The sequence below is a fragment of the Puma concolor genome, chromosome E2, assembly GCF_028749965.1.
Source record: "Puma concolor isolate L17-30 chromosome E2, mPumCon1.1.hap2, whole genome shotgun sequence".
NCBI classification, from domain to species: Eukaryota; Metazoa; Chordata; class Mammalia; order Carnivora; family Felidae; genus Puma; species Puma concolor.
Genome location: NC_141681.1, coordinates 57,656,633 through 57,678,742, shown reverse-complemented (window position 1 = coordinate 57,678,742; position 22,110 = coordinate 57,656,633). Strand labels below are relative to the sequence as shown.

The 22,110-nt window shown below is 40.1% G+C and overlaps 1 long non-coding RNA gene and 1 pseudogene across 1 annotated transcript in view; both read right to left on the bottom strand.

Annotated features, from left to right (window-relative positions):
* LOC112850878 (uncharacterized) overlaps positions 1-11,704 on the bottom strand; it is a 37,740-nt gene extending 26,036 nt beyond the window's left edge. Inside the window, exons 1-3 of the long non-coding RNA XR_015245042.1 lie at positions 11,596-11,704; positions 5,523-5,649; positions 4,965-5,064 (exon numbers count right to left, since the gene is read on the bottom strand). This is a non-coding gene — a long non-coding RNA (uncharacterized LOC112850878). The remainder of the gene's footprint in view (positions 1-4,964; positions 5,065-5,522; positions 5,650-11,595) is intronic.
* A 1,841-nt stretch (positions 11,705-13,545) lies between these two features.
* Positions 13,546-15,744, bottom strand: LOC147573816 (uncharacterized; annotated as a pseudogene).
* Positions 15,745-22,110: the final 6,366 nt, after the last annotated feature.

Sequence of the window (22,110 nt, the reverse complement as noted above, 5' to 3'; positions counted from 1 at the left end):
GAGACTTGTATAATGGGCAGTTGTCTCTGTTTGCATATGTGCTCCATGAGATCTTTGTTTCCTTTGTCTCTCCCCAACACTGTTCCAGTCTATCACTAAGCATCCATTCTCACGGGCACAATGTTTACATCTATCCACTAACACTCTTTGGAAAGAAGTTTGTCTGCACATTTTTGGAAGGGGGCTCTGGGTATCATTTGAAGATACAGCTGATAGGTAATGGATAAAAGTAAAATCATCTCACTTTCTGCTGTCAGATAAATACAATTAATATTTCTTATACACAAAACTGAAATCAGAGAATTTTCACTTCAAGAAAAATGAATCATTAGTCTTTCTACCATACTCAGATTGTATTTGAATTTAATCCCAAATATGTTTTTATAAACTTACTGTTGGCATATTTTACAACATTGACGGTGTTTCTTTATTTAGAAATGAAAAGTTTTGGCATGCCTGGGTGGCTCAGAGTGTTGCACATCTGACTCTTGGTTTCAGCTGAGGTCATTGTCTCACCGTTTATGAGTTCCAGCCCCACATCCCGCTCTGCACTGACAGTGTGGAGCCTGCTTGGAATTCTCTTGTCTATCTTTTCCCTTCCTCCACTCTCTCTCTCTGTTTCTCAAAATACATGAAAAAAAAACTTAAGAAAATGAAAGTTTTCTGCTTGCTTGATTCTAAAGAAATGATTACACCCTTAAATTCTGTGTAATAATGTCTTTTAAGTGCTTAATTCATAAGGGTTTTCATTAGAACTTTCCATGGTTGATATTAATATACTTTACAGTTTTACTGTCCATGAAGACATGCCAATAATTCCAAATGTTTGCTTTTTTCATGGGTACACAATCAGAGTTTAGTATTATAGCTACAGGGGCATCTAGGTGGCTCAGTAGGTCCAGTGTCCAACTTCAGCTCAGGACATGGTTTCATGGTCCATGAGTGGGAGTCCCCTGTCGGGCTCTGTGCTGAGAGCTCACAGCCTGGAGCCTGCTTCAGATTCAGTGTCTCCCTCTCTTTCTGCCCCTCCCATGTTTGCACTCTGTCTCTCTCTCTCTCAAAAATAAATAAATAAACATTAAAATTTTAAAGAAAGGAAACAATTTATAATCATAGTGACAAAGGGGATCCTGGGTGGTGGCTTAATTGGTTAAGAGTCCAACTATTGATTTCGGCTCAGGTCATGATCTCACATTTTAGGAGTCAAATCCTGCATTGGGCTCTGCAGTGACAGGGGAGAGCATGCTTGGGATTCTCTCTCTCTCTCTCTCTCTCTCTCTCTGTTTCTCTGTTCCTCCCCTCCTTGTGCTCTCTCTTCAAATAAAAAATAAAATTATAGATTTCCTTTAAATAATTCACCTTTTTTTATGTAGAAGTTTTTGGCTTATATTTTGTCTTATTCTGGTTTTGCAATTCCATAATAATGTGCTTCCTTTTGTATGGGACTTTCCACAGCTTTATTTTTCAACCTCAACTTTAGGTGTGGTTTTGTTTTTTACCTGTGTATTTTGTTATGGGGTGACAATTTTCAACTCATTACATTTTCAGAAAATATCAGTGTAACTCAAATATGAATCAGCTTTATGCCCTCTGCCAACAAAATTATCTAAGTATTTGCATGTAGAAATATTACACATGCTTACTTTGTGAATCATCCTGTGTATTTCTTTCCTGGGTTAGTGGTCAGTGAATGTTGTTTCATGTCTACATGAGTTGTCATAATAATAGAATTAATTTCATTATCTATTTATTGGTGTACATATTTATTGTGTACATATTTTCATTGTGGTTTCCTTAGGGATTACTTAAAATATCTTAAAGGTATAACAAACCATTATATGTGCTGCTGGCAGAGAGCTTGACACAGGGCTTGAACTCACAAACTATGAGACCATGACATAAGCCAAAATCAAGGGCCAGACACGTAACCAACTGAGCCACCCTGATGCACCTATGTAGCTATAATATTAAACTGTGACTGTGTACTCATAAAAGAAAAGGAACATTTTGAATTATTGGCATGTCTTCATGGACAGTAAAATTTTAATGTATATTCACTAAAATCAAAAGCTCTAATGAAAATTCTTATGAATGAAGCAGTTAAAAGGCATGAAAAAGTGTATTATGTTAATAGATATCTCCATTTACACAGAATTTAAGGGTATAATCCATCCATAGAATCAAGCATACAAAAACCTTTCCTTTCTTTTAAGTTTTATTAAGTATATTGAGAGAGAGAGAGAGAGAGAGAGAGAGTGTAGGAGGGACAGAGAGAGAGGGAGAAAATCCCAAGCAGGCTCCATGCTGTCAGGGCAGAGCTGGATACAGGGCTAGAACTCACAAACTATGAAGTGGTCATGAACTGAACTGAAATCAAGAGTCAGATGCTCAACCCTCTGAGCCACACAGGTGTCCCAAAAACTTTCATTTCTAAATAAGCAAACACCATCAGCATTGTAAATAGGCCAACAAGCACTTTATTTAAAAACAAACAGGGGCGCCTGGGTGGCGCAGTCGGTTAAGCGTCCGACTTCAGCCAGATCACGATCTCGCGGTCCGGGAGTTCGAGCCCCGCGTCGGGCTCTGGGCTGATGGCTCAGAGCCTGGAGCCTGTTTCCGATTCTGTGTCTCCCTCTCTCTCTGCCCCTTGCCCGTCCATGCTCTGTCTCTCTCTGTCCCAAAAATAAATAAACGTTGAAAAAAAAATAAAATAAAATAAAAAAATAAAAACAAACAAACAGGGGCGCCTGGGTGGCTCAGTCGGTTAAGCGGCCGACTTCGGCTCACGTCATGATCTCACCGTCCGTGAGTTCGAGACCCACGTCGGGCTCTGTGCTGACAGCTCAGAGCCTGGAGCCTGTTTCAGATTCTGTGTCTCCCTCTCTCTGACCCTTCCCCCGTTCATGTTCTGTCTCAAAAATAATTAAACGTTAAAAAAAAAAAATTTTTTTTTTAAATAAAAAAAAAATAGGGGCGCCTAGGTGGCGCAGTCGGTTAAGCGTCCGACTTCAGCCAGGTCACGATCTCGCGGTCCGTGAGTTCAAGCTCTGCGTCGGGCTCTGGGCTGATGGCTCAGAGCCTGGAGCCTGTTTCCGATTCTGTGTCTCCCTCTCTCTCTGCCCCTCCCCTGTTCATGCTCTGTCTCTCTCTGTCCCAAAAATAAATAAACGTTGAAAAAAAAAGTTAAAAAAAATAAATAAATAAATAAATAAATAAATAAATAAATAAAATAAAATAAAAAATAAAAACAAACAAACAAAAAACAACCTTTTTATATTGAATTCAGATACATTCTGAGGAAAGTAGAAAAGACTGATTCATGTTTCCTGAAGCAAAATTACATTTATAATCAAAACTTTTTTTCTAAATATAAGAAATTCACTAATCATCTACCTCATTTCTTATGGAGCACACATCCATGTCATACCAGAACTTTTAATCTAGGAGTACCTAGGTGGCTCAGTCAGTTAAGCATAAGACTTCAGCTTAGGTCATGATCTCACAATTTGTGGGTTCAAGCCCCATGTCAGGCTCTGTGGACAGCTCAGAGCCTGGAGCCTGCTTCAGATTCTGTGTCTCCCTCTCTCTCTGCCCTCCCCTACTCACTCTCTCTTTCAAAAATAAACAATAAAGGGACGCCTGGGTGGCTCAGTCAGTTAAGCGGCCAACTTCAGCTCAGGTCATGATCTCGCAGTCCCAGAGTTCGAGCCCCGCGTAGGGCTCTGTGCTGACCACTCAGAGCCTGGAGCCTGTTTCGGATTCTGTGTCTCCCTCTCTCTCTCTGACCCTCCCCTATTCATGCTCTGTCTCTCTCTGTCTCAAAAATAAATAAACGTTAAAAAAATTTTTTAAAAAATAAACATTAAAAAAAATTAAACAATTTTTTGATCCAATAAATCATAAAGTAATCTCAAATATAACTACTCAGAAAGTGAAAACATATATGACAAAGTCACAGGAACTTCATATTATACAAGACAAAATTATGAAATGATTCAATTATTAAGAAATAATGTAACAACTGAGATTTATTATAGGTTGTGAGTTTTAAATTCTAAATGTCCTATCTCCCCTATGGCATTAATTCATGTAGGATTTCTAGGAAAATAATAGGTGCTTGAAATGATTTCACCATTAAGGAATGGAACACGTAGAATAGAAATCTCTTATTTTAGTTAATACCAAATAACTGAACTTTTTTTAAGGTTGTTTTTTTTTTTTTTTTTTTGAGAGAGAGATAAAGACCAAGTAGGGGAAGAGCAGAGAGAGAGAGGGAGACCGAATTCCAAGCTTGCTCTGTGCTGTCATCACAGAGGCCTATGCTGGCCCCAAACTCACTGTCTGTGAGATCATGACTGCAGCTGAAGTCAGATGCTTAACCAATTGATCCAACCATGCGCCCTCAAAACTGAACTTTTGAAGTAAAATAAAGGGTTAGATTTTCTCATTTTAGGGAGGTGCTTTATTATCTGATGAAATGAGTGGGTGTCAATTTAGTACGATTAAGATTAAAGCATCCATAATATCAGAAAACAGATAGCATGTGATATCTGTCCCCATTGTTTCCGGGATTTCGGCACCAACCCCCAATATGTCCATCAGTACCCTGACACACTTCTCACACAAGGCAAATACTCAGAAATGTATTAACATAGACTTCCTCAGAAATACAGAGATTCCCACCACCCCCCCTCAAAGCATTGGACAACCAATCAATCAGATTACGGAGGCCCTCACTGTGGACGTGAAGGACCTACAGTGGAACTGAAGGACAATCCTTAGAGAATGTAAGAGCATGATGTGTTGGAAAGCAAAAGTCCACTGTGAGAGGAAGAGACATGAAACCGGCCTTTTAAAACTAATTTCAATTCAAGGAGGGCTCCTCAAACCACGTTTTAAGGTCAGTCTTCATCCTTCACATTTGGACCTCACCTTTGTCATCTGCTTCATTCATTCCCACCTACCTGGGTGTGTAGCTACTATCTCCTTTCTCTTCCGTTCCCAGAACTCCTTTTTAAGTTCTAAAAAGAGGACCAGGTCTGGCTTTGTCACAAGACCTGGATGCTAGAAAAAAGGAATAGGAGTATTGCTGGAGATTCTACCTTTCAATCCAGTATTGGACTCAGTAGAGAGGACATTGTGCAATTCTGGAAAATGCCCAATAGCCCCTTTAGAACACCCAGGATGGTTTCCAAGGTTCACATCTTGATCTCTACTTCCCAGTATTACACTACCATAACGAGTAGAGATTGGTATTGAAGATGGAAATACCATTTTATGGCACTCAATATTTAGAATTGTCATTAATCTAAAAAATGATGATGTTAGTCTAAGGAAGGGAAAACTAACTTTGAAAGAAACATCATGAAGATATTTCTTTACATCTACAAACTCATAATTATTTCCCTTATGTAGGGATTTGAATCCCAGTCATGCAAAGAGGAAGATTCCAAGAGACAGTCTTCAAAGGAAGGAACAAAACCTGAGTGTGGTTTGGGAAATCTGGAGGGTGTTATCCTCACCCAAGAAGAGGAGGTGTCCATAGGTCTCTAACATCACATCCCTGTACAGTTCTCGCTGACTCTGGTTCAGGCATCCCTACTCCTCCAGAGAGAATACTACAGCCACATCCCTGAAGGTCAGCAGTCCCTGCAATAAATACCACAGTTACCAAGTGGACACATGAGGAGTTCAAATGGTCCCTAAGATGCAAGAGGGAGTTCATGTCACAAGCCACAACCCACGATCTGACATTCCACTGCTTGCCTGCATTTGCTTACTGACCTTATCCCTCAGTTTACTTAACCTCTTCTTTCCACCTTACCTTTTACTTCAGGCAAAACACCCCATGGGCATACTGTCCTGTGGTGGAAACAGAAAGTATCCAACAAAGGTAATGACTGCCCTGAGGAAGAGCTTCCATTGTCTCAATTTGACCTTAACCCCTGGCTCACATCTGTGCAGATGAACATTAGAGTAAGCATGAAGTGAGAACAGTTACCTATATCTCATTATATATATTATTAAGTTTATTCCCTGAGAGAGAGAGAGCACAAGTATGGGTGGGGCAGAGAGAAGAAATCCCACCAGACTCCATGCTCAGCATGGAGCTTGACTTGGGGCTTGATCTTAAGACTATGAGATCATGACTTGAGCCTAAATCAAAAGTCGGAAGCTCAAGGGACTGGGACACCCAGGAGCTCCCTTTTACCTCATTATAATACTAAAATCTCCACCCAAGGAGGAGTATAAACCTCATTTACTATGTATCATACAGTGAATGTGTAGAACTGTTTTCTTAAGGCTCATGTGCAACCTTATCCCCAGTCTCCTTTGATAAATATCCACCCTAACCCTAAATAAAAGGAAAGCATTCCAGGGTGCATGGGTGGCTCTGTTGCTGAAGCATCCGACTATTGGTTTCAGCTCAGGTCATGATCTCAACAGTTTCTGAGTTCAAACCCTGCATCAGACTCTGCGTTGACAGCACGGAGCCTGCTTGGAATTCTCTCTCTCTCCCTCTCTCTCTGCCCCTCCTCCACTCAGTCTGTCTCTGAAAATAAATAAATTTAAACAAAATTTTTTTTAATTTTTTTTTAACGTTTATTTATTTTTTTTGAGACAGAGAGAGACAGAGCATGAACAGGGGAGGGGCAGAGAGAGACGGAGACACAGAATCTGAAACAGGCTCCAGGCTCTGAGCCGTCAGCAGAGTCCGACGCGGGGCTCAAACTCACAGACCATGAGATCATGACCTGAGCCGAAGTCAGACACTTAACCGACCAAGCCACCCAGGCACCCCAACAAAATTTTTTTTTAAAAAAGGAAATTATTCCCCTTTCCTCTGTGTCTCTGCTTTGGAAATTATTCCCTGTGATCTCCTTATTTCCTGTAAATCAATTTTCCTTTGTCTGACATCCCCACTTGGTATAGTTTTTTTGTGATTCACCAAGGACTGTATTCCTGTTTGTTCAGTTATATTAGGAGAACTGGTTCCTGCTTAGATGAGTTTCTTGCTTTCTGCAGTAACAGAATTTGGAACACAGTATTATGCTCTAATATATTCTTTAACTTTGAGGTATGAACCGTTATAAATATTGTGTTTATTCAAGAGAATTTGTAAAACGAAGGCATCAACACAGGCATACACATTTTGGAATCCTGTATTTCCATCATACAGTACATGTGGTGTCTATTTCCTAATGGGAAGTTTTGGGGAGTTACAAATGTACTTAGCATCTTCTAATGTGAATTATAGTTTCACAACAGTGCATTTGAGATCTTGTTAAAATGAGGGTACTGTTCAGGAGTTATAGCATGGGGTAGGTGTCTGCATTCCTAACAAGGCATTAGTCTATGGGCCAAGGGATACATATTCCAATAATGAAATAGAACTCAAATTCAAGAACTCTTGGAGGACTTGGAATTGAGTGGGTTTTACAGCAATTATAAGTTCTACTAGAATAGCAAGAAAGGTGACAAGGCTTTCCAAGCATTTCCTGGTTAGTAGAGAGCATTAAACAGTTTCTCATAAATTCATGGAAAATAAATAATAATAATCTAAGATAAGAAACACCTTATTCTTCTATTTTTGGTGAATATTTGTTAAGCACCCAGTACATGGTATGGATCAGATTTTAATCTAGGTTAACTGACCTAGAGTTGATCTAAAATGACACACAGGTCAATATACACAAGGACCCTAAATCAATGTTCATAACAGGTGTTAAACCCTGAGAAAACTGATGGAAATAAGATATGCACACAAAATTCATCTATTTTTATATATTCCATGCACACATCCATACATTTTGAAAGTAGTTATAACATTAAACATGGTAGAATAGAATATTATCAGAGTGACTGAAAAAGTTTTCAAGAGAAGTACCTGGATGGCTTAGTACCTTAGGTTTCCAACTCTTAATTTCAGTTCATGTCATGATCTCAGGGTTCCTGAGTTCAAGCCTCACCTCAGGCTCTGTGCTGACAGTGTGGCTTGCCTGGAATTCTGTCTCTCCCTCTCTTTCTCTGCCCCTCCTTGTCTCTCTCAAAACTTAAAAAAAAAAAAAAAAAAAAAAAAGGCCAAACAAAAAACACTTCGATGACCTGAAACTTCTCAATCTAGTCGTAGGTGATAATGCTTAAGTCTTTTACTCACACTATCAACACAAACACATAGAATGATATAACAGTTTTTCTTTCTGAGTCTACTATGACGGATACAAACAGAAACATGTTCCCCTTCACCATAGAAGGCTGACCTAGAGCCTGCATAGTTTGGATGAGCATCAAATACAGACTGGTTCCTGCATTCAATTTTTCTTTTTCCATGTTTATTTATATTGTGAGAGAGAGCATGGGCAAACATGGTGTAAAAAGGGGAGAGTCAGAGAGAGGGAGAGACTCTAAGCCTGCTCCTGGCTGTGACTGAGCCACGCAGGTGCCTCTGGGTGCTGGATTTTTTAAAGGGTCACATGAGTGCTAGTGTGTCTCATCAATTGTTAATATTGAACTGAATGATAAGCATCAGAGAAATCGTGCAGAAGTAGTTTTACAAGTAGAAATTTAAAGAAAGTTTTGTGATTGAACACTGTGCACTTACCCTCCCCCATGAAAATACAAGCTTCACGCAGCCAAAGTACATTTTTTTCTGCCCATGGGTCCTGCCCCTGTCCTATTTCAGTAAATCCCATCTTGTACCATACAGTACCTCAAAAATAGTATCTTGACCATAGTACTCAATGATCTCGTAATATAATAGTCCTTGGAAACCTTTTTTTTATATTTTATTTTGTTTTAGATTTTTAATTTATTTATGCTTTATTGAAAGAGAGAGAGGGCACAAGTAAGGGAGGGTGAAAAGAGAGAGGGGGAGAGAGAAAGAGAGTTGTGGGACTCAAACTCATGAACTGTGAGTTGAATCAGGTACTTAATCAAGTGAGCCACCCAGGCACCTCGAAAGGCTTTTTTTCAATTTAATGTCTATTTATTTTGAGAAAGAAAGAGTGCAGGCTCAGGGGAGTGACAGACACAGAGAATCCCAAGAGGGCTCCTGCTGTCAGCATGTGGCCTAACATGGGGCTCTATCTCACGAACACTGAGATCATGATCTGCACCGAAATCAAGAGTGGAGACTTCATCGACTGAGCCACCCAGGCGCCCCTCATTGAAAGCTTTTGTTTCAATCATCACTTGTGCTCTATGGTATTTCAGGATTTTAAGACACCCAAACATATTAATTATGTCACTTTTCTTTCTGAAAACACAGACAAGTAAATAGAAGAGTATGTCTGTGTCATGACTATGCAGTGAAATAAAAACCTACGGGATGAAGGTCTGACTGATTTAGAACCTCTACTCCCATAAGTCATTAATTACATCTACTACACAAGGTGAGGGCCTTCATTGCCCAGTGGAAACTGATGTGAGGTGGGCCAGGAGTAAATAAATGCTCAAGAAACTATTCTTGAGACCTTTTTGGTGAACGAGGCTGATCTTATTAAAGCACAGGGACGGGACATGTGGGAAGAATGAGCTGCAGTGTGATTGTGAGGAGACATTCATTATATACTTTAAGTTGGGGGGGTTGGAATAAAGATTCTGAAGGGATTTCATAGGTTAAAGAGGACTCACGGGATCCTGGAAGTCTGGCTATTGTCAAGGGAAGCTTGCTTTTCCCCTCTAGAAAAGCACTAACATTAAAACAGTTGTAAATTCCTTGAGGAATATCTTCCTCTTCCAGTCTTAAGTATTTCTCAGTGGGTTGTAAGTTGTAAGACAATTTAATTTTACCTACATTTCTTTTGCCTTTGTTTTCCTCACAGAAACTGCAAGGGAGGGGTGCATGGGTCCTAAGTCAGTTAAACATTTGACTCTTCAGCTCAGGTCAAGGACTCATAGTTTTGTGAGTTTGAGCCCTGAGTCATGCTCTGCACAGACCCTGTGGAGCCTGCTTGGGATTCATGGTTTCTCTGCAACTCCAATCCTCCTGCTCTCTCTGGGTCTCTCAAAATATATAAACTTAAAAAAAAAAAAAAAACAAAAAAAAAAACAAGGAAAGAGAAACTAAAAGAAAGTTTCCATTTTAAATGTGATGGTGTCTTGGGGCACCTGGGGGCTCACTCGGTTGAGCCTCTGACTTCAGCTCAGGTCATGATCTCACAACTCTGTGAGTTCGAGCCCCACATTGGGCTCTGTGCTGATGGCTCGGGGCCTGGAGCCTGCTTCAGGTTCTGTGTCTTCCTCTCTCTCTGCCCCTCGCCCACTCACATTCTGTCTCTGTCTCTCTCAAAAATATATAAACATTAAAAAAAAATTAAATATGATGGTGTCTGGAAGTCACTCAGGGAATCTGCCTAAAATCATTACAACTGATAAGAAGGAATAATATGAATGTTATAGGGAGGAAATCTGTCACAGAGCACAAAGTCAAGTAAAAGAAGGTAATAATGGCTGGAAGGAAACAAATTGTTATCAGTGCCTAAGGCACACCTCAGGACACAGGATCACCGTGTGTTCTTGTGACCCCAAACAGTAAATCAGAATATAAACAATTTTGAAGGTAAAATGGATTTATACAGCCTTCAGTCACATATAGTCTCCATGTCCTGTAATATCTAGACTATTTTACAGTATGTTTTCCACATCCTAATGACCAGGAACATTCCAGATTATTCTGTGCCTCATATCTATCTGATGTATTTTGCATTTTCATAATCGTACTCTACCCGGAGCAGAGAAACCATCCAGATCAGACCTAAATGGGAATGGTTTTCCTTGAGTGCTGTCCCAGGACCAGACCCCATCAGCAACAGGAAACCTGGACTCAACACTCTCCTCTCTGGATATGTCACAAAGGGAATATTTTCATTACTTGCAGGAATTTAATTCAAAGTGACAACTGTTGATGTCCTACTGGAAACCAGGTTGGAGAGAAGGGAGCAAAGTCTCTGGGATGTAGGGGAGGAGTGTTCTAAAGACATAACCTAGAATATCATTTTTTTTTTCATTTTTTTTAACTCTTATTTATTTTTGAGACAGAGAGAGACAGAGCATGAACGGGGGAGGGTCAGAGAGAGAGGGAGACACAGAATCTGAAACAGGCTCCAGGCTCTGAGCAGTCAGCACAGAGCCCGACGCAGGGCTCAAACTCACGGACGGCGAGATCATGCCCTGAGCTGAAGTCGGACGCTTAACGAACTGAGCCACCCAGGCGCCCCTAGAATATCATTTCTGAGAAGCTTAAAACGTAGGTGAAAACTTAAAGTAGAACCATCAGAACTAAAAAAAAAAAAAAATCATTGCCTTTTTTTTTTTTTTTTTTTTTTTTTTTTTTTTTTTTTCTCTTAGAGAGAGAGGATCAATGTAAATGGAAGACAGGGACACAGGGACAGAGAGGAAATCTTAAGTAGGCTCGAAACTCAGAAGGAACCCCGACTCAGGGCTGGATCACAGGTCCCTGGGATCATGACCTGAGCCCAAATCAAGAGTCTGATGCTCAAATGGCTGAGACACCCAGGTGCCCTGCAATTTCTACACGCCCGGAATTCAGGAGAAAAAGATCACAGGTCCTCCGGCCTGGGGCGCAAGGCTTACCTGAGAACTGGCCATTTTTTCTTTCACCTCCTCTTCAAGATTTCTTTCTCAGAAGATCTTTGTGGAGAAAACACAGCACAAGTAGGAGAAAATGTCGGTAAAGACACCAGACTGCCTCGTCACTTCCTGTAACCTGATCGCCTGCAGGCAGGGCTTTGAAATGCAAAAAAGGCCCAAGTTCCTAGTCCTTTGTGTCAGGAGCTATTCAGAACTGTCAGCTCCCACTTGGAGACCAATCACTGAGTTTCCCTTCTCTGCTTTCAGGGGCCCTCCCCTCCCACAGGAGCCCACAAATTCTGCTTGAGCATAGAAAAATGTTCCTACGCAGTCCTGACACTCCCCAACTCCTGTACAGGAGACCCTATTACCTCCCCTTGAGGAAAAGCCTGCACTCAACTCTCATAAATTATTGGGAAGCCTTCCTTCTCAACCCTGGGCCTCACTTAGAATTATAATAGGAGGGGCACCTGTGTGGCTCAGTAGGTCCAGGGTCCGACCTCAGCTCAGGTCATGATCTCACGGTCTGTGCGTTAGAGCCCCATGTCGGCCGCTGTGCTGACAGCTCAGCGCCTGAAGCCTGCATCAGATTCTGTGCCTCCCTCTCTCTCTGCCCCAACCCACTTGCATTCTGTCTCTGTCTCTCTCAAAAATAAACATTAAAAAAAAAAAAAGAATTATAATAGGAAAAGATAGAATTCAGAAGGCAGAAAGGGAAAGATTAGGACCTGAGGTCCCTGGGTGGGGAAAAACACTTTTTTTCCAAAACACTGGAACAATGCTGGGAGTGTCTGACCACAGCAAACCCCCTCAGGTGTAAGGTTCCTCTTAAAGATGTAACACATATCACCGACTTCCCTTCAGGTTCCCTCAGGAATTTGACAGAAGACCCAACTTAGTGGTAGACCATAAAACGTATGACCCACAAGGAACCGTGGGGCCTCACCATCCTGAGTACAATGGGAATGAGACAATCAGGAATGGAAAACCCAACACCTAGAGTTAGCAAGCCAATATGAGTAGGTGGTGAAAAGGAAATAGGGGAAAGTGAAGGTGGGAGAGACCCAATCCTCACAAAACAAAGATCCTTGCCTATTGTCTCGGGTTTTCACCCTCCGACACCCCTCTGTGTACAGCGAGCTTTCCCACCACTCTCCCTCTCTTAGACACTACTCACCTCTGCCTGTGGCTCATTTTGTGTCCACCTCTTCTTTCTTTGAAGCGGGGAGACCAGGAATCCCTGGTGTTGAGGTCAAAAATCCTGCACCTGAATCCCCTGGAGCACTTCCCTGAAACCACACTGTGGTTTCCACCCACCCGGTTGAGGGAATGTGAGGGGGAGGGCAGCAGCAATGATCCTTCTTGAAACTCCACAGGTGATCCTACTGGGAAGCATTTGGGGAGAAGATCAGCAAAGCACAGTCACCCAGGCTAGGGATGTTGTCCAGATTAAAATCCATGCCTTCTCCACTGACCAGAGTTTGTGGAGATTTACACATTCTCCCTCTTTCTGCTACACAGAGGGAGACACCCTTCCAAATGGAACTTACCCTGATACATGCAAACGTCTGTTACAAAGGAAACCTGTCCTGGGTTTCAGAGCTTTTCCTTGGTCTGTTTCAAATAATCCTTCTGGCAAAGAGACATAATTAGACTTGACGAGCTGCTGTCCTTCAGGAGGAAAGTTTATTTCCCTAAGTCACTGCCAGGTAGTTTTCCAAATGCAATATATATATTTTAATGTATATTTATTTCTGAGAGAGAGGCACAGAGCATGAGCAGGGGAGGCACAGAGAGAGAGGGAGACATGGAATCTGAAGCAGGTTCCAGGCTCTGAGCTGTCAGCACCCAGCCCAACACATGGATCCAACCCTCCAAACCATGAAACCATGACCTGAGCCGAAGTCAGACACTTAACTGACTGGGCCACCAAAGCGCCCCAGAAATTCATATTTATTGAGAGGTATCATGATTCATGCACTGATAATGAATACGCAACAATCTAATTGCTTTATGGTAGCCTAGTACAATCAATACAATGGCTTCAAGGTAGACCAGCCTGTACACGAATGAGTGGCTCCTCATAAAATTGTTACAAATGTGACCTTTCTGTCCAGTGTAGGTTGTCTTATCTATTTTCAGTCTTGATGATTGACTAAGCATGTTCCCAGGTTCATGACATGTGTATGGTTTTTTTTTTTCCCACATGAATCCTCTGATGATCACCATCATTGGAGGATGGGTTAGGAATTTTCCCACATTCGTCATATTTGTAAGGATTCTCTCCTAAATATATACTCTTCTGTATACTAAGGTTGGAGCTTTGATAAAACACTTCCCTACATTTATTACAGTCATAATGGTTCTCTGGAAGATGAGTCCTCAGATGTTTATTAACGTTTGAACGCTGCTTAAATATTTTCTCAGACTGACTGCATTGAGCAATCCTGTTTTCATTGAAAGTGTTGTGGTTTTGTTGTAAGGTTGACTGCTCAGTGAAGACCCCTCAACGGGATACCACCTACCCCTTTTTTTCATTTTTAAATCCTCTGATTTTCAGAAATATTTGATTGAAAGGTGAATGCAATCCTATTGTCAAAATGGTACAAATAATATTTTCAGCATAGACTAGGTCACCTTCCAGATTTTCCAAATTTTTTTCTGCAAATATGTACGTTTGACCCTTTGATTTGAGCCTTTACTTATAGGAACACACCGCTTTGCAGTAGTGTAGTTAGAAAGGGGGGTTCTAAAATGTTTATACCCTTCACCATTTTGTGCAGTGAGACTCTTATTATGGGTAATTGTCTCCCTTTGGATATGTCCTTCATGATAGCTTTAATGCCCTTCACCGTCCCCAACACTGTTCCAGTCTCTCATTAAGCATACCTTCTCAAGGTCATTATGTTTATGTCTACCTACTGACAGTCTTTGGAAAGAAGTATCTATGCACATCTTTGGGAGAAGGCTCTGGGTGCCATTTGAAGATACAGCTGAAAGGTAATGAATAAAAGTAAAATCAATCCACGACTGTCAGATGAATACAGTTAAAATTTCTGATACACAAAACTAAAATCAGAGAGCTTCAACTTAAGGACAAATGAATCATTAGTTTTTATACTTCACTCAGAGTGTATCTGAATTTCATCTCTCAGTTTTTGTTTTAGTTTTTTTGATATATAGTCATTGTTGGCACATTTTACAACTTTGATGGTATTTGTTTATTAAGAAATGAAATGCTTAGGGGATTGAGCATCAGACTCTTGATTTCACCTCAGGTCGCCATCTCATGATTTGTGAGTTGAAGCCCCATGCCTGGCTCTGCAGTGACAGAGTGGAGGCTGCTTGGGATTCCCTCCCTTTCTCTCTGCCCCTCTGCCGCTTTCTATCTCTCTCTCTCTCTCTCTCTCTCTCTCTCAAAATACACTTTTAATACAAACTTAAAAACAATGAAATGAAAACTTTTTGTTTGCTGGATTCTAAAGGATGGGTGATACCCTTAAATTCTGTGGAATAGGACGGAACTATTAACATAATTCATTTAAGGTCTTTTAAGTGCTTAATTCATAAAAGTTTTCATGAGAGCTTTCCATGGGAGATTTTAATGAATATTCTTTACACCTTTATTGTCCATGAACACATGCCAATAATTCAAAATGTTCCTTTCTTCATGGGTACACAGTCACACTTTAAAATTATACATACACAGGGTCACGTGGGTGTCTCAATTGCTTCACCATCCAACTCCTGATTTCAACTCAGGTCATGATCTCATGGTTGGGATTCTCTCTCTCTCCTTCTCTCCCTGATCCTCCCCTCCTTGTGCTCTGTCTCTTTCAAAATCAGTAAACTTTAAAATAAAATTATAGTAGGTGTCCTTTAAATAATTCATCTTTCTTATGTAGAATTTTTTGGGTTATATTTTCTCTTATTCTGGTTTGCAATTCCATAATAATATGCTTCCTTTTGTATAGAAATTTCCACAGCATTATTTAGGTGTGGTTTTGTTTTTACCTGTATGTTTTGTTATAGAGTGACAATTTTCAACTCGTTACATTTTTGGACAATGTGAGTGTAACTCAAATATGAATTGGTTTTGTTCCCTTTGCCATTAAAAGTATCTATGTGTTTGTCTGTAGAAATATTACCCATGCGTCCTTTGTGACTCACCTTGGGTATTTCTTCCCTTGGTTACTGGTCAGTGAATGTTGTATTATGTCTACGGGAATTGTTAGAATAATAGAATCCATTACATCATCTATTTATTGGTGAATGTATTATCAGTAGGTATTTTCATTGTGGTTCCCTTAGAGATTACTTAAAACATCTTAAAGGTATAACAACTATTATATGTGTCACTAGCCCCATGTCAGTCTGAGCCATTGTAGTTGGATGACATTCCACTGAAGCTGATCCACAGCTGGCAGAAAACTCAGTCCTGCCTGAGCTCCATGATGTGTTCTACTCTGAGGATTGTGCAAAGTACTGATTAGTTGAGGAGCAGTTCACCAGTCATAGGCAGTGAGTATTTCTGCCTCATACAGTCCACCTAGTTTTAAGGCTAGATGCCCCTCTTTATGCACAGCTCACGTAGCATTTTTTCCCCCATCTGGTGGGGAGCAGAAAGAGGATGTCTGTCCATTATAGAGACTGACACCATGAAGTTAAGAACCAGGCTGTGCTCACATTTAACACTGGAACAAGTGATGATAACGATGCATTTTGGGGTAGCTGTTGTTTTGTGTTCTGCTATACCATGAAAAGGCCAATGTGTACTTTGTAGAAAGGAAGATGTATATTTTCTAGTATGTATACAGTGAGTATATAGATGCCCGTGTCGGATGAAATGGCTCATATACCCTATGGTGCACTCTGGCTTCTCCGTTTCTTCCCTGTGTTATTGTCCACCTGCAGCCATGTGTTCACAGTTGCTCTCTCATGGCCACAGATGCGTGCCCTGCCATCAGCTATCAGACTGTGTTCCATGCAGCAAGGAGGGAGTATAAATCAGATGGGACTTCGAGAATTTATTTCGCAACCACTCCTGTTTCATTCAGGGAAGGCCATCCTTTTCAAGGCCCCTCTCTCTTCATCTCATGGACCTGAACATTGGCAAACCACAACTCTAACTAAGAACGTATCTGTAACACAGGTGGATAGGTGAGATGGTTGGGAATGGCCAGTGTAACCTGAAGTGCTTCAAGACATCTGACACTAAGGACATCATGCCTTGCACTGGAATCAGATGTCATGAAAAATCCCCTGAAATTTAGAGTATGCCTACCCAGATTCACAAGAATTTATCATGTATGCAAATGGGGTGCTAATTCTCTCTACCTGAGTACAAACAGCTAATCAAGAGTGTAATTATTTATTGTGTTATAGGACAAGTCATGAAATGCAGATTCAGAGTAAGAATGTTGCCATATTCAACTCCATTATAAAATATAACATCTATTAATGTGTGGCCATATGTGTTTCATATCTTACTTGATGAAATATTTGAATAAATTCCAATTCATGTAAATTTGTATTATTTGATGAAAGAATCTGAGGACAAGTGTATTTTTGGGTGATTCCAGCATGCTCAATGAGGAACATGAGACCTGGAAGATGTGAAAACTGAACCAGACTATGTTAGAGTCAGACTTATTTATGAATAAAGCAAATGTGTATGTTGTGTGTGTGTGTGTGTGTGTGTGTGTGTGTATCACACCACTAACATCACCACAAACACAGAAGGTTTCTAAGAGTGACTTTAAATTTTTTTTAACGTTTATTCATTTTTTGATAGAGAGAGACAGAGCATGAGTGGGGGAGGGGCAGAGAGAGAGAGGGAGACACAGAATCCAAAGGAGGCTCCTGGCTCTGAACTGACAGCACAGAGCCCGATGTGTGGCTCAAACGCACGGACTGTCAGATCATGACTGAACCAAAGTCGGATGCCCAACCGACTGAGCCACCCAGGTGCCCCTAAGAGTGACCTTTAATGTGTATAACTCAGGGATGACCTTTGATTTAGTTACTGCAGAGACTGTCAAATTTATTTTGAATCAGATTTACCTGAAGCACTTATAAAATATCAGATTTCTAGGTCTCTTCCCATGTTACCATTTCAATACTTCTGCGCTGTAACTCCCCAAGTTTCCTTTCTCAAACGTTCTCAGGTGATGCCTAAGGGCCATGTTTTAGAACCTACTTGGAGAATAAACATCTGGGGGCATATTTATGGTTGTCATCTTCAATAAAAATATTATCCCATGGTGGTGCCTGAATGGTTCAGTTGGTTAAGCGTTCGACTTCGGCTCAGGTCATGATCTCGTGGTTTGTGAGTATATGCTCCTCATCAGGCTCTGCACTGAGCATGGAGCCTGCTTCAGATCCTCTATCTCCTAGTCTTTCCACCCCTCTCCAGCTTCTACTTGCTCTTTCTCTCTCAAAAATAAACATTCAAAAAAAAAAAAAAGATCACTGTTAACATCTAAAAAAAGATCATCACTGTTAACATCAGTGAAAAGCAATCAGATTTGTCCAAGTGCATAAAATCATAAGGGTTAAAATCTTTACAATAAAGCATTAATAACAGTGAACCATACATTTTAAGGGCTATAGAATGACTTTAGACTTTGGTGAATAGTGTAGTTTGGATTTCATTTTTCATGGAGTGCATAGCCCACAACTTATGTTTCCCTGCTGTTTTCACTGTTTTTGAATATAAATATTGAACCATGGAAAATGACAGCTGTGTATTGAGAGTGGAAATGATCTTCCTGGTCCAGATTTTCACTGGAAACCTGCAGGATTTCTTTTTTTTTTTTTTTTTTTTTTAATGTTTATTTTTGAGACAGAGAGAGACAGAGCATGAATGGGGGAGGGTCAGAGAGACAGAGGGAGACACAAAATCTGAAACAGGCTCCAGGCTCTGAGCTGTCAGCACAGAGTCCAACATGGGGCTCGAACTCACAGACCGTGAGATCTTGACCTGAGCCAAAGTTGGACACTTGATCGACTGAGACACCCAGGCGCCCCAGAAACCTGCAGGATTTCTAATGTCGTCATTTTCCTTTACTGTAGTGGAACCAGGCAAGGTTGACAGGTTTTTCTTCTGTAGGACCTGGGACACCAAACGATTTATATGCACATGAAAACTTGGAAGCACAGAAGTGCTTATCAGCCTGGGTTTACAATAAACATCCCTTGGCTAGTTTTAAGAACCAGCATCACCTGTGCCCCCTGCCAGAGTCTGTCTATTGGTCAGGGTGAGAGCATCGGTGCTGCTTTAACTATGAGCTCCAGGTGATTCTCAGGTGAGGCCAGGGTGAAGCAGGAGGATTCGCAGCCATATTTGGGAGGGTTGTATTGGCCAGCCTTTCACTAGAAGAGATGTTGATAGTCATTCAACTATGTAAGCACATAAACAAGAAACTGTTGGAAAAAGGATGTTTTCTTTACAATTACCATGGTATATGATGCATTTTTGTTTTTGTGAAATCGATTTCTACTGGTGTGAAAATACCACCCTCATGTAGCATTAAGAAAAGCAAGTTGAGAATAAGTTTGATGTGACAATATTTATATAAACATTGAACCAAGCACAAGGTATTTTAGCACTTGTGTGTTACTCAATTTCAAGTGCAATTTCACATGCACTCTGAATTTGCATAAGAGGGAGGATCCACCTCTACTTGAAAAATAGTTATCTCTGAAGGTCTAGCTATTTTTGATTGACAGGAATTACTGCTACTTTTTATTTAAATATTTTATAAGCATATACTTTATAATTTTCATATTATAATTCATGATATGCCTAATGTAGTTGTTTTCTATCACTACCATAACCAGTCATCATGATTTTATGGGCAAATGTTCACACAATTGTGTTGTTAATAAGTGTGGAATTTCAGTGGACTTGGCTTTACTTTCTGTTCAGGGTCTTGTGAGGTTAAAAGTCAAGGTTTCATGAGGCAAATATATTCTGGGTCACCACCCTCATTCCCTTATCCTTATGTATGCACAACCACTAGTCTGCTTAAGTTTTTTTTCCTACTTTTATTCAGAAAGAAGTTGTACACCTTAGTCTAATATAATGTGTCACTTAACGATTTGATACATGTATATATTGCAAAGTATATACCATAAATCTAGTTAACATCCATCACCTCACAGAAATTTCTTGGGTGTGATAAGTTTTAGGAGCTACTCCCTTTAGCATCTTTCAAATAGGCAATACAGTATTGTGAATTAAAGCCAGCATATACCTTATATATGCACCACATTATCTACTTTTCTGATGGGGCCACAAATGTTTTTCAAGTCTTGGCTTTTATGAATGTTACATTTTGTTGAGTTTTTACACACTTGAGATTTTTGTTTTGTACTTCTAATTGGCTTCTAGTTTTATGTCATTGTGTTTGAAAAAGATACTTCGTGATTTTTTTTTAAAATTTTGTTCCTTTGGAGATAAACAGCACAAGAGTGAGCATACGAGCAGGGGAGGGACAGAAAGGGAGGGAGGGAGAGAGAATCCCAAGCAAGCTCCACACTGTGATTGTGGAGTCTGATGGGGGACTTAAACCCAAGAACTGTGAGATTGTGACCAGAGCCAAAGTCAAGAGTTGGACACTTTTGAGCCACCCAGGCACCCTGCTTCATTGGATTTCAATCTTAAATTTATTAAGATTGATTTTGTGACCCAGCATATAACATATACTAGAGAATGTTCCATATGTACATGAGAAGAACGTGTTTCTTTCACTTGTTGGATGGAATGTTGTAAGACACCTACTTAATGGCATTGAAGTCTGATATTATTGATTTTCTGTCTGGACAATGTACTCATTATGGAAAGGTTCACTATTGAAGTCCCCTGCTAATATATCTTGTCTTTTTCTCTATTCTTGTCTGTTAATAGTTGCTTTATATTTAGGTGCTTTTATGTGGGGCGGACAAATATTTACCAAAGTTCTATCCTTGTGTTGAATTGACTTTTATTTTCTATTATGTCTTTTCTTAAAAAAATTTTTTTATGTTTATTTTTGAGAACAAGAGAGACAAAGCTTGAGTGGGTAGGGTCTGAGAGACAGGGAGACACAGAATCTGCAGCAGGCTTCAGGCTCTGAGCTGTCAGCACAGAACCCGATGTGGGGCTCGAACTCACAGACCACGAGATCATGACCTGAGCGGAAGTAGGCAGCTTACCTGACTAAGCCACCCAAGTGCCCCTTTATTTATTCTTTTTTTAGGGAAAGCTTGTTATATTGCTTAAAAAAACTATAAAAGATATATATATCACCTTATATATATACATATATATTTAACAAACAAAACTAGTTTTTAAAAATAAATAACTCTAATGTATCAAACTTTGACCACATCAACACAACTATCTGATGCACAAAAAGATTATTAAGTAGCTCAGGCAATAAACACAATTAAATGTCTTGTCAATGCAGACACTACATGAATATACAAATCTATTGGTTTAATGTAACACGGACAAATTCTAAATACATGCGAGGATGAAAGGATTCATGTTTTCTATTTGGTGAATACATATATAATGTATAAAACCTTTAGTAACAAGTACTGCAGTTCTACAAAGTGTGAGCAAAGTAGAATCTCAGGTTTTCGTCTATCATTTCAGAAAGAACCCAACATGAAATAAATCCACTATCACAAGTATTGCAAAGGTGATCCATAAAAAGTGATGATTGGCAATTTCATACAAAGAAAAAATCCTCAGAGATGAATGTTAGGAATTTTAGAGTGATATTGTGGTAACCTGCCTGAAAGGACCAATAACTTATTTGAGGGCTTAAAACATCAGATAACAATGTAAATTCATTGACATGTAAGAGGAAAAAAATACAGTGTATTACAGCAAGAAGTTAGCAAATGGAATACTGTGGAAAAGATTTATTAGCCTCTACAAGTTGGTTTTGAGAAACCATTGGCCACTTGCTACAGTAAAATTCCCAGATTTTCATTGCAACAGTTATTTTCCCCACACTCATCAAAACCTGGAAGCAATAGGTGTTTCTCAAAGTGTCATTCAGGGTTCTTTTTTCCCCCCAAACCATCAAATCTCAGGAATAGGATTTTGAATATCAACTAGCCATTTAGGAGACTCCTAAGATACAGATGTTCATAAACATTACACAACCTACAGTTCAGGTACCTACACAAACACCACCAAGAGTAGTGGGAAAATGTGTGGGTTTTCAAAGTGTTAAACACTATGAGTTACATGAACACACTCTTGTTGGTGTCCCTCCCCCCCTCCCCCAAGAAAAATGGGTGAACACCTTATTGCCATTCTGCCAAACACCACATAACTAAAAACGCTGCATGAGGTGACCCCTCTATTTTGTAAGGACATGCACTGTGACTTCTTACAGTCTTGGGCTTAAAGTCCATTTTGTCTGATGTAAGCATGGCTACTCCACATTCTTTTGTTTTCCATTGGCATGGAAGATCTTTTTCCACACCTGAGCTTTCAGCCTGAGTGTGTTCCTACAG